Source organism: Trichechus manatus, unplaced genomic scaffold (assembly GCF_000243295.1).
Source record: "Trichechus manatus latirostris isolate Lorelei unplaced genomic scaffold, TriManLat1.0 scaffold00076, whole genome shotgun sequence".
NCBI lineage: Eukaryota > Metazoa > Chordata > Mammalia > Sirenia > Trichechidae > Trichechus > Trichechus manatus.
Window position 1 is genome coordinate 2,246,710 of NW_004444012.1, and position 11,477 is coordinate 2,258,186.

The window sequence follows — 11,477 nt, forward strand, 5'->3', positions numbered from 1 at the left end:
GGTAGAGAGTGACATGGTTGCTCAACACCCCTACAATCAATGAACTCAGGATTCTGGTTTTGCTGGAAAATCCTAAGGAACAATGTCTAGGTGAGTTCTTTTATTGTTTTTGGATCATTCCGACTAAAGTGATATTTACAAAAGATATGCTGGAGTTTAAAAATCCTACAAGAGAAGTAGAGAAATAGATGGTAGAATTTGTATTTTTGTTATTATTTTAATAATGGAAAAAGATGTTGATCCACTTTCCATCTCTGCTGTAAACTTCAAGAAGAATGATGCCACTTACATAAGAGAGATGCGTGTGCCCTAGAACATCTGTTTTTACCTCTTGCCTTTGAAGACAAAGGTAGTCTCCACTTGCCCAGTGCTAATGTCTTCACCAGTACCTTCTGAGCCCATCCAGTTTTTCACTTCAGGATCTCCATCAACTTTCCCTTCTCCTCCATTTCCAATTTCCTCTTCTCCACTGGTTCCTTTCTCTCAGCCTAAAAACATAGTTGTCTCAAAAACTCCCAAAAGTAAAAATAAAACATAAAACGTTCTTTTAGTTCTGCAGCTCCTCCAGCTACTCCTCCTACCCTCTGCTCCTCTTTTACAACAAACCTTGGGAGAGTATTCTACACTGTGGGTTACAGTTCCTCACCTCCCTCGGGTCACTGCAGTGTGAGTCCTGCGGCCATCCATCTACTGAGGATGCTCTTGCCAAGGTGACTAGTGACCTGGTTATCAAATTCATCGGACAGTTTTCAGTCATTAACTCGCTTCACTGGCTAGCTAAAGAACTCTTTTCTCCTAGCCCTCCTCTAAGTTCTTCCTGTGTCTTTCACCCTAAATGCTGGGCTTCCCCAGGGTTTTGTCGTCAATCTGCCTTTTACTCTGCATGCTCTATCTGGTGATGTCATCAACTCCCACAGCTTTACTTATCAGTGGTGACTTCCAAATCTATGTTGCCCTGACTCTGACCTCATTCTGGGGTTCCAGGCTCATTTTTCCAACCACTACCCGAAACATCTTTTATATGTATATATATATAGAGAGAGAGAGAGAGAGTAGGTACTTCACAACCTTCTCTACCACCTTGTCATCTACCTCGTGTCTCCAACTCAACTAGCACCAATAGAGTGATTGCTTGTTCTTCTTCCTATTTTCTTATCTCAGTTAATGCCATCACCATCCACCCACTTTCCCAGATCAGATACATGAGAGTCATTCTGGATTCCTCACCTTACACTATGTGCTACATCAGATGACTCATCAGATCCCATATTGTGATGGTTTATGTTATGTGTCAACTTGGCTAGGCCAGGATTCTCAGTATTATGTAACCACTCTCCATTTTGTGATCTGATGTGATTATCCTCCATTTTGTGATCTCCCATAAGGAATATAATATAATCACCTCCATGATGTGATCTGATGTAATCAGCTAATCAGTTGTAAGGTGAGTTTCCTTGGGGATGTGACCTGCATCCAATATATACGGACATTCCGGCAAAGCTTGCTTGCTTGCTCTGGATCCTGAATCCAGTTCATCATCATCGGACCTCTGGTTCTTGGGACTTGAGCCAGTGGCCTGCCGTATTACCTTCTGATTGTGGTATTCATCAGCCTTCACAGTCTGTGAGCAGCGGCCTGTCGTCTGACCTGCTGATCCTGGGTTAATCAGCTCCTGCAGCTACGTGAGTCAGGAGAAGCCTCCAGCCTGACACTTGATCCACGGACTAGGGACTTACCAGCCTCTACAACTGCATGAGCCATTTCCTTGAGAAAAATCTCTCTCCTCTCTCTTTTTTTCTCTTTCTCTATATGTATGTATACACATATGTGTGTATATATATACACACACACATATATACCCTTCACTGATTCTGCTTCTCTAGAGAACCCAGCCTAAGATGCATGTATTCAACCCCTGAGTGTCTTTTGAATCTAGCACTATATTTACATCCATACTCAGTTTATCTCTTGTAAGGACAATTGAAATTTTGGAATCGTCCTCCCTATCTTCAGTCTTGTCCTTCCCAGCCCATTACATTTTCCATCTCTATCACTTCCTTGATAGTGGAAGTGACATCCTCTTCTAGAGCATGCCACCCAAGGATCTTCATGTCTCTCTTGTTTACATTTTTGCATCGTCTTTGCCTTTCCCTTACCCTTTGTCACACATCCTATGCTCTGACTATGTCCATAGAAAAGAACTGGTGGTTTCCTGAACTTGAATATTCTTCCAACCCTTTGCTCCTTTATACCTGCAAACCCCTTAGAACTTTTCTTTCTTCTTCTCTGGCCTTGTGAAGCTTTTGTCTCGAGGATCAGCTCAGCCATCACCTCCTTGGAGTTCTCGTCCCTAGGCAGTACTCCCTTAGTCCTGCACTGTCACATTGTACCTTGAGTATATTTGGACACTTATCACATCACTATCATGATTATGTATGTACGTGCCTCTTCCTGACAAGATGTCTTTTTCTAAAAAATTTTTATATCCCCTTATCCCTAGGCCAGAGTAAGGGCTAAACAAAGGCTGAGTGAATGAATGAGCAAACATAGAATCAGATATTTCAATAGTGAAGATTACAGGACACTGAAATAGACCCAGATAGCAGACGTGGAAACTGCTGGTCAAAAATCAGCAAGAGATAATAGTAAATGTGACATGGAATAGATCATGTCGGGAGGCCAAGGACTGGATGCGAAGACTAAGTGGTGATGACTTCTGTTCTTACAGGCCATCTAAAGGTGAACTTTTGGACATGTTTTCAGGAAGGATCCGTCCCGGGAGAGGGACATCATGCTTGGCAAAGTAGAGGGTCAGCAGAAAAGAGGAAGACCCTCAACGAGATGGATTGACACAGTGGCTGCAATGATGGGCCCAAGCATAACAACGATTGTGAGGATGGCGCAGGATGGGGCAGTGTTTCATTTTGTGGTACATAGGGTCCCTGTGAGTCGGAACTGACCCGACGGCACCCAACAACAACAGCAAGAAGGGTGAACACCATATAATCTATCCCAAATACTTACCTTTGTAAAATAAGACTATAATACGAATAACAAAAAATTTCCATTTCTCTTTTTAGGAAAGGTGCTCTACATTTCACCATCTCAATTATACTTACTCTTTAAGTATCACATAGTAGAGTATTAACCGAGCTAGGAGTAGCCCTCTTGGAGCTTATAATCCAAAGAATATGACCCTAATGGAGACAATTATCTAGAAAAACCAACAGAAAGAGTTGTCCAAAAGGTGTATGTGCATGTGGTGAGTGTGTACACACATGGGTCCCAAAGCTCATGCAGCATTCATGAGTCAGGTTTTTTAATAAGTAAATAATGTTGAAAATAATAAAGAATTCCATAAAAGGCAACAGTTGGGGAAACATTTCTAAAGAGAAAACCAAGCTGAAACTTCGCAGTACCTCTGCCAATCTTCATTAACTTCCAAAAGTTGACACAAAACCTCCAAAGAACAATCACCAGTCATCCAAAAAACGAACTTCATTTTGAGCTTCCGCTTTGGTCTTTAACAGTCTTTTAACAGCAAGAAACAGCTCAAGCTTTCCCAGTAGGGTTTCTGAAATTTCCTTTTTCTGAACCTACACACTTTTATCTATCCCATGGAAAACATAAACACCATGGGCGAAATGGAATTCAGGATTCCTAAATGATCCCCGACTCTAATCTGGCTCATTTTCCATCATTGAACCTCTGGGGTTACTTCAATATGAAAACCTATTAACAGCTGAAATTGAGCAATTGATTCAAAGTAGTGAAAATGACAAGGAGAGGACTTGGGCAAATTGCCGAGTGCCGAGGATGGAATCAGAAAACCCCTGCAATAATACTACTTTCCTCTGTATCTGCAGTCTGGGGACTCAGCACGATCCTGGCCTGGCCCCTCATCCCTTCTGAATCTGCAGGAACTGCACCTCTGCTCGTCTGAGCCCTGCCATTTCTGAGTTGCCTTGGAGCTATAGGAAAACATCATTAACTCAATCTGTGTTACCCTGAAATGCTTAAAATAAAAATAGCATCCATGAGGCCACGTCCCTAGATTCCGGTTATTTCACATAAAGATTTTCATTTTCCCTGAGCTACTGGTGCTTGCTGGCCATCTTCCTCATCACAGCTGCTCTTTACAAATTTCATTTTGCATCCAGTTGTTCCTGTCAGCAGCTTTACTTGTGGGGAGCAGAGCCTCCTGACCCTTTCCAGCAGGGGAAGGCTCTTTTGAAGACTTCTGTTGCCACACGCCCAAGATGCCACCTCCTTGTACACACCTCAGACCTGGTTGCTCTGAGCAGCCAAACACGGTACTCATGTTTTCTTCTAAAAGTTTAACACTTGGAATAAGTAGTAAGTGGTATTGTGGAAAGATAAATATGGTAGTGCTGTGCTGAGGGTTGGAGGTCAAAAATTTGAGGTGTAGTCACTGGCTGGGAGTCTGCTGAAACATGGCGTGGCAGGGGCATCTAATCTCCTCATCCAACTTCACAAGGGGGAAGGAGAATCAAGATCAACAGCCCAAGGCTGATTCCAGTGAGGCAGAGGTCAGACATGCCTCCTCTCTCCAACCTTTTTACCAATTCTGACACCAACAATCCCTTCCACGGCACTCTCTACTTCACTGCTGGGTTTGATAATTCATTGCAATGGCCACGCAAAACTCACAGACCATACTCACAGTTACGGGGTTTATTAGGGAAGTAACAGGTTACAATTCAGGTTCAGGAATGCTCAGGATACAGTTCTTCGATCAAGACAGCCTCTTCTCTGTCGTGGCCACAGACAGGTCTCTCTCTGGCCCTCAGCTTGTCTTCCCTTTGCCCTGCTCGGGCAAGTGTTACAAAGCTCTTTTAGCTCTGCCGATAAGTGCCCAGAGGCACGCCACTCCTCCAGCAAGCCTTGGCCGGAAGGTGTTCAGCTCTAGCTCCATGGGTCAAAAAACCTAGCTCCACCAAGTACTCAGAGGTGCCCTACTCTGCCAGCAAGGCTTCTGTCTGAAGGCGTTCAGCTTTCTTACTCTGTGGGCCAGGAAGCCCACTGTGCCATCTCCTGCCTCTGCTGCTGCTGTTTCTCTGCTGCCACATCTCACAGTCTTCGGTATTACAGCTCTCTCTCTCTATCTCCTGGTTCCAGGAGCTTCTCAGCACAAAGATCCAAGGTCCAAAGGACATGCTTCACTCCTGGCTCTTCTTTCTTGGTGGTGGTGAGATCTCCTTTCTCCCCTCTGGGATGGATCATTTTAAGCCTAGCAGGATGGCAAAACTGACCGATCCCCTGGTTTGGGTTCCATACACCTTATTTGCATGGTCCCACTCCTACAAGGGTGTCATGCACCTTTTTTACATTATTGGCAAGCTATCCAATCCCCTTGGTGGGCCACAAGCACCTCATCTGCATAGCCCCATCTAGTCATTTGGTGGGAGTTACAAAGACTATGGCTAGAAGGGCCATATTAAGTAACTTATTGCACCTCACTCTGTTAGAGAAACCTAGTTGAAACAAGAAAAGCAATTTCACTGCAGTTTTAATACTGTGACTGTGTCTTCATCCATTTACATACGTATCAGATGCTGCTTTCTGACTTATTTTCTTAAATATCTCATTATATCTCTTTATTCATTATTACATTCCCCAAAAGAGAACACATTGTTTTACCCTGGCATTTTGGTATCTCACAAGACCCCCAACAGTCTGAATATTTCTTTAATTGTCTAGCTTCTCCTCTCAATTAGTGCATTTCAAGAGACTTGTATTTTTTTAATTTCCTTACATTTATTCTCCTTCTCACAATTTTTTAAGAGTAACTTTATGACATGCAAATTGTCTCTGTCCCAAATTTAAAGAGAAAAACAAACAACTGGTTTGTTCAATGGTTATTGAAAGAGTATTTAAAAGATGAGATGGTCTCGGTGCCTGGGTTTCAACAAGGTTGGGGAGGGGCAGGAGTCAGAAAGGGAATGTGGGAGGGTCTCTACCTTCCTAGTTGTGAGACATGAGAACTGTAGAAGTACACAGACAGAGAGCACCAAGGCAGTTACTTGGTGTCATATACAACACACTTGCTTCGGGTCAGGAACCAGGGCTCCAGGCACAGTTCCAGCTGGCTGTGTGACACCAGGATAGTCACTTGGCCTTTCTGAGCCTCAGTTTCATCCTCATTCAAACTGTGGTACAAGACCTGGTGAGCCTTTAATTTTCTTCCCAGTCTTAAGTTCTTTATTTCACAACTTCGGGAAATAGGCCCTTTGTGAAATGTGTGTACTAAGGATCTGCTTAATTTAACATAACATGGGTCCCATTTGGTCTATCATTTCTGTTAAATTCAAAGAGGTCAGGCTAGTTAACGTAGGTCATCTTGCATGTTTGAAGTTCTGAGCAAAATGGTAATAAACTATGCTTTTTAAAAAAAAAAGTTTTCATGTAGAATAGGCTACCAAGAAGAGATATTTATGGTAGCTTAGCCCGGATATGCACTTCCATCAAGCTATTATAAAGCAGAAATTGGCTTCTTTATTACTCAACCAAATATTGAACTAACAGCATGATGCAGCTGGCACAAATTCAACACAGCCTTAGGCCATTTTATTTGATGGAAATTTCCAAATTATAGGAAATAATAAACTCACTCTATTTTGTACTGCTCAAGCAACACCTAGAGTCTTTTTATTCAGTTATGGACTCCACGTTTTGAGACAAATATATTGACACACTTGAGCTTAGAGAAGGACAAGAATCCTGAAGGGTCTGGAAACCTCTTTTACTCTTGAAGGTAGAGACCTAAAGACCAAAGGGAAGACATAATAGCTATGTCAGCATTTTGATGTAGAAAAGTATGGACTTCATCTGTACTGTGTTAAATGATATACAGAGGGACATTGGATACAAGTTTAAGGGGGGGCAGATTTCACCTCAGAATAATGACGACATTTTTAACATCTAAATCTGTCTAACAAGATCAACAGCTCATTGGTGTTAATGAGATATACGTAGAATCTTGATCAGATTCAGGTTCATCCCTAAAAGAATTCAAATAGAGGCATAGATTGTTCCCAAATACAGTCACAACAATATTTCCCATAGTGCAGATCTTTTGGCAGTGTGACTTAGCCACTTCTCCCATGAAGAGGTAGACTAACATTTCCCCTCCTTGAATTTATGATTTGCTTTGACCCATAAAATGCAGTGGATACCGTGCTGTATGACTTCCAAGGCTAGGTTTTAAGAGGCTTTGTATCCTCCATTGCCTCCCAGTTTAGTCTAAAGGAGGATGAATTGAGAAGCCCCAGTCAACAGCCAGCACCAACTGCCAGACATGTGAGTGAGACCTTCTTAGACGTTCCAGATTCAGCCAACATCCCACATCAGCGCAGCCCTATTAGTGATCAGGCAAGACCAGTAGAGGAACAATCCATTTGCGCTTAGCCAACCCCCAAGATTGTGAGATATACTAATTCATTGTTGTTATACAACTTTTATACTATTAAGTCCTTCAGTCTACATCTTCCTGATTGCATCTCCACAGTGCCATTTATTAAGTCTCTCTTGTTTCCGCTATTTCTTGCAAATTAGTGTTTAGGTATATATAGACTTAATCAAATTCAGGTCCATGTTTTTGACAATAACGCATCATAGGTGTTTTTGTGTAGTTCCATCAGGAGGCACATAGTATCTCATTGCCTGTCTTTTCAAGAAGTTGTCAGCCTCTGATAATTTTTGCCTTGATCCATTATTTCATGAGAAATTTCAAAACAGAGATATCCTACTGTTCCACATATACTACCAGAAACACCTCCATAAAGAGAAACTTTCCCTTAGTTCATAAGACAGGATAAAAAATTGACTCCTTCCTGCTATTTACCAATTTTCAAACCAATGATTTAATTCCCTCACATCCTCCAAAGGTAGCTAATGAAATTTTATTTTTGTTGTTAGTATCATTACGAATTCATGGACTTAAACATGTTTGATATGCTTCAATCCATTGCTGTTCATGTTCTTATTGATGCTCAAATTGCCCCATCTTTTGGCCAGTGGGAGACTTCTAGTTCTTTAGACACAACCTCAGTAGTCTTGGGTAGCTTCCTTGCTTTCTGGTATACATGATGCTCCAGGATTGTGTTGTATATTTTTTACCCCGGAATCAGCCATTTCTCCAAAAGGCATTGTTTCTTTTTAGTGGAAAACAATACTTAGTGACAACAGTTGGGGCTCTTGATGTGCTCATTGCTACTGTACTGGTCGTTGTTTCTAGAACTTTTCAGAGGACAGAATTAGGAAATATGTATTTTTTTAAAAATATAGAGTGGATGTATACTGATTCCAGGAAGAGGATTACACCAACTGTCCCTCCCACAGCACTCTCTACTTCTCCGCCGGGTTTGATTATTGTTTGCAATGGCCACACAGAACTCACAGACAATACTCACGATTATGGGGTTTATTAGGGAAGTAACAGTTATAATTCAGGCTCAGGAACACTCAGGATACAGTTCTTCCATCAGGATAGCCTCCTTCCCATCGTGCTCGCAGGTAAGACTCTCCCTAGCCCTTGGCCTCTGCCCAAAGGCATTCAGCTTTCTCTCTCCGTGGGCCTGGAAGCCCACCATGCCATCTCCTGCTGCAGCATCTCTGCCACCATTTCTCACCAACTTCAGTGCTACAGCTCTGTCTCTGTCTCCTCTCTGTCTCCCTTCTCAGCACAGGGGTCCCGGGTCCAAAGGACTTGCCGACTCCTGGCTGTTCTTCCTTGGTGGTGGTGGGATCGTCTCTTTCCCGCCTCTGGGGTGGCTTATTTCAAGCCCAGTGGGATGGCAAAACTGACTAATCCCCTTGGTGGGCTACAATTACCCTATCTGCACGGTTCCACCCAATCACCTGGGTGGGAGTTACAAGACCATGGCTAAGAGAGGCCATACAAAAGGGATCCACCACCCCACAGTAACACCAACCATAGAAGTTAAAAGAACATAGGCAAATTGGAAAGTGACTGAAGGAGGCATTTAGGCTTTAGGATAAGTTATCACACACATGTAAGTAATACAATTTATGTATTTAGGCAAATAGGTCTAAAACTAGTAAAAGTTCCCAACACGAAATTGTCATTACTACATATTTATCAATGGATAAACATGTATTAAGGGCCTACTATGTGTCAGAAGATAAGCCAATTAGGAGGACTAAGGATGCCCCTTTACCTGGAGAAGCTCACAGCTCAGTGCAGGAGTCCAAGCCCCAACACTCAGAGAGACCAGGCAAGTAATAGAAATGAGTTAAATGGCCCAGTGAGGTCTATGCAAAAGAGAGACCATAAGGCCCATCTGAATGGACAGCCATTACTCAGCTCCATCTGACTGTTGTCATTATGGAAGGCAGGCCTAGTGTTACCATATTCCATTTTTAAAACAAGGGAACCCCTAAATCTGTGTTTAATGAAATTCCTCAATTTTTAAATGTTGGCAACTACACACATTTTTTTAAATGTTGTTATGTAAGAATCATTTGGACCTGCAGATTGCAAGTTGAATTTGACCCAAGAGCTATGTTCTGTGACTTTTGTCTAGTGAGTAATGACCTATAAATAATTACAGTACATCGTGATGAGAGCTCCGAGGAGGGAGTAATGGCCCGGTGCTTGAGAATATACAGATTGCTTAGTGCTTCCCTTTGGGAAATTTATGATAAATCTAAATTACTGAGTTAGATTTGAATTTCAAAAATTCTGTGTTAGTTATCTATACTACGTAATAAATTACCCCAAAACGTAGTGGCTTAAAACAACGATGTTTATTATCTCACATACGTTCTGTGGGTCAGGAATTCAAGAACAATTTAGCTGGGTGGTCCTGAATTGAGGCTGCAGTCAAGATTTCAAGATGTCCGCTAGGGTTCAGGTCATCTGAAGGCCTGACTGGCACTACAGGATCCCATTCTATGATGGTTCACTCACCTGATAAGGGCTGTTGGCTGAAAGCCTCAGTCCTCCCCATGTGGGCCTCGCCACAGGCTACATATGTGTTCTCACAACACGGCCGCTGGCTTCACCCATGGTGAGTGACCCAAGAGAGAGGGCAAGGTGGAAGCTGCGCTGTCTGTTATGACCTTGCCTAGGGAGTCTCACTCTGACATTCCTGCAATATCCTATTGGTTACATAGGTCCGCCCTGTTCACATGTGGGAATGGACTGCACATTATGAAGCAGGGATCATTGGGGACCATCTTGGAGACAAGCTACCACAAGCCCTAATTAAATTTCAAAGTTGAGCCTTCTTTAAAAGGTTGCCTAGATGTCCTCTCATACCTCTAATTGTCAAGAGAACAAAAACAACCATATCAAAAAAGAAGATAAGGAGGGACAGGGCAAAAGACCCTTTTTTCCCCCCTTCTTTTTTTTTTCTTTTATTGCAGTAAAATATGTGTAACATAAAATTTTCCATTTTAACAATTTTTAAATGTACAATTCAATGGCATTAATGACATCCACAATGTTGTGTAACTGTCACTACTATCCATTTCCAGAGGCTTTTCAAAACTCTAAACAGAAACTCAGCATCCATTGAGCCATAACTCTCATCCTCCTCTGCCCTCGGTCTCTGGTAACCATGAATCTACTTTCTGTCTCTGTGCACTTGGTTATTCTGTACGTTAGTTGTTGTTAGGTGCTGTCCAGTGGGTTCTGACTCATAGTGACCCTACGTACAACAGAACGAAACACTGCCCAGTCCTGCACCATCCTCACAATCGTTGTTATGCTTGAGCCCATTGTTGCAGCCACTGTGTCAATCCATCTTGTTGAAGGTGTTCCTCTTTTTTACTGACCCTCTGCTTTACCAAGCATGATGTCCTTCTCCAGGGACTAATCTCTCCTAATAACATGTTCAAAGTATGTGAGACAAAGTCTCACCTCCTTGCTTCTAAGGAGTATTCTGGCTATACTTCTTCCAAGACAGATTTGTTCCTTCTTTTGAGGGTCCATAGTGTATTCAATATTCTTTGCCAACACCGTAATTCAAAGGCATCTATTCTTCTTCAGTCTTCCTTATTCATTGTCCAGCTTTCATATGCATACGAAGCGATTGAAAACACCATGGCTTGGGTCAGGTGCACCTTAGTCTTCAAGGTGACATCTTTACTTTCTAACACTTTAAAGAGGTCTTTTGCCACAGATTTGCCCAATACAATGCGTCATTTGATTTCCTGCTGCTTCCATGGATGTTGATTGTGGATCCAAGTAAAACGAAATCCTTTACAACTTCAATATTTTCTCCGTTTATCATGATGCTGCTTATTGGCCCAGTTGTGAGGACTTTTGTTTTCTTTATGTTGAGGTGTAATCCATACTGAAGGCTGTAGCTTTTGGTCTTCATCAGTAAGTGCTTCAAGTCCTCTTCACTTTCAGCAAGCAATGTTGTGTTATCTGAATAACGCTGGTTGTTAATGAGTCTTCCTTCAATCCTGATACCCAGTTCTTCTTC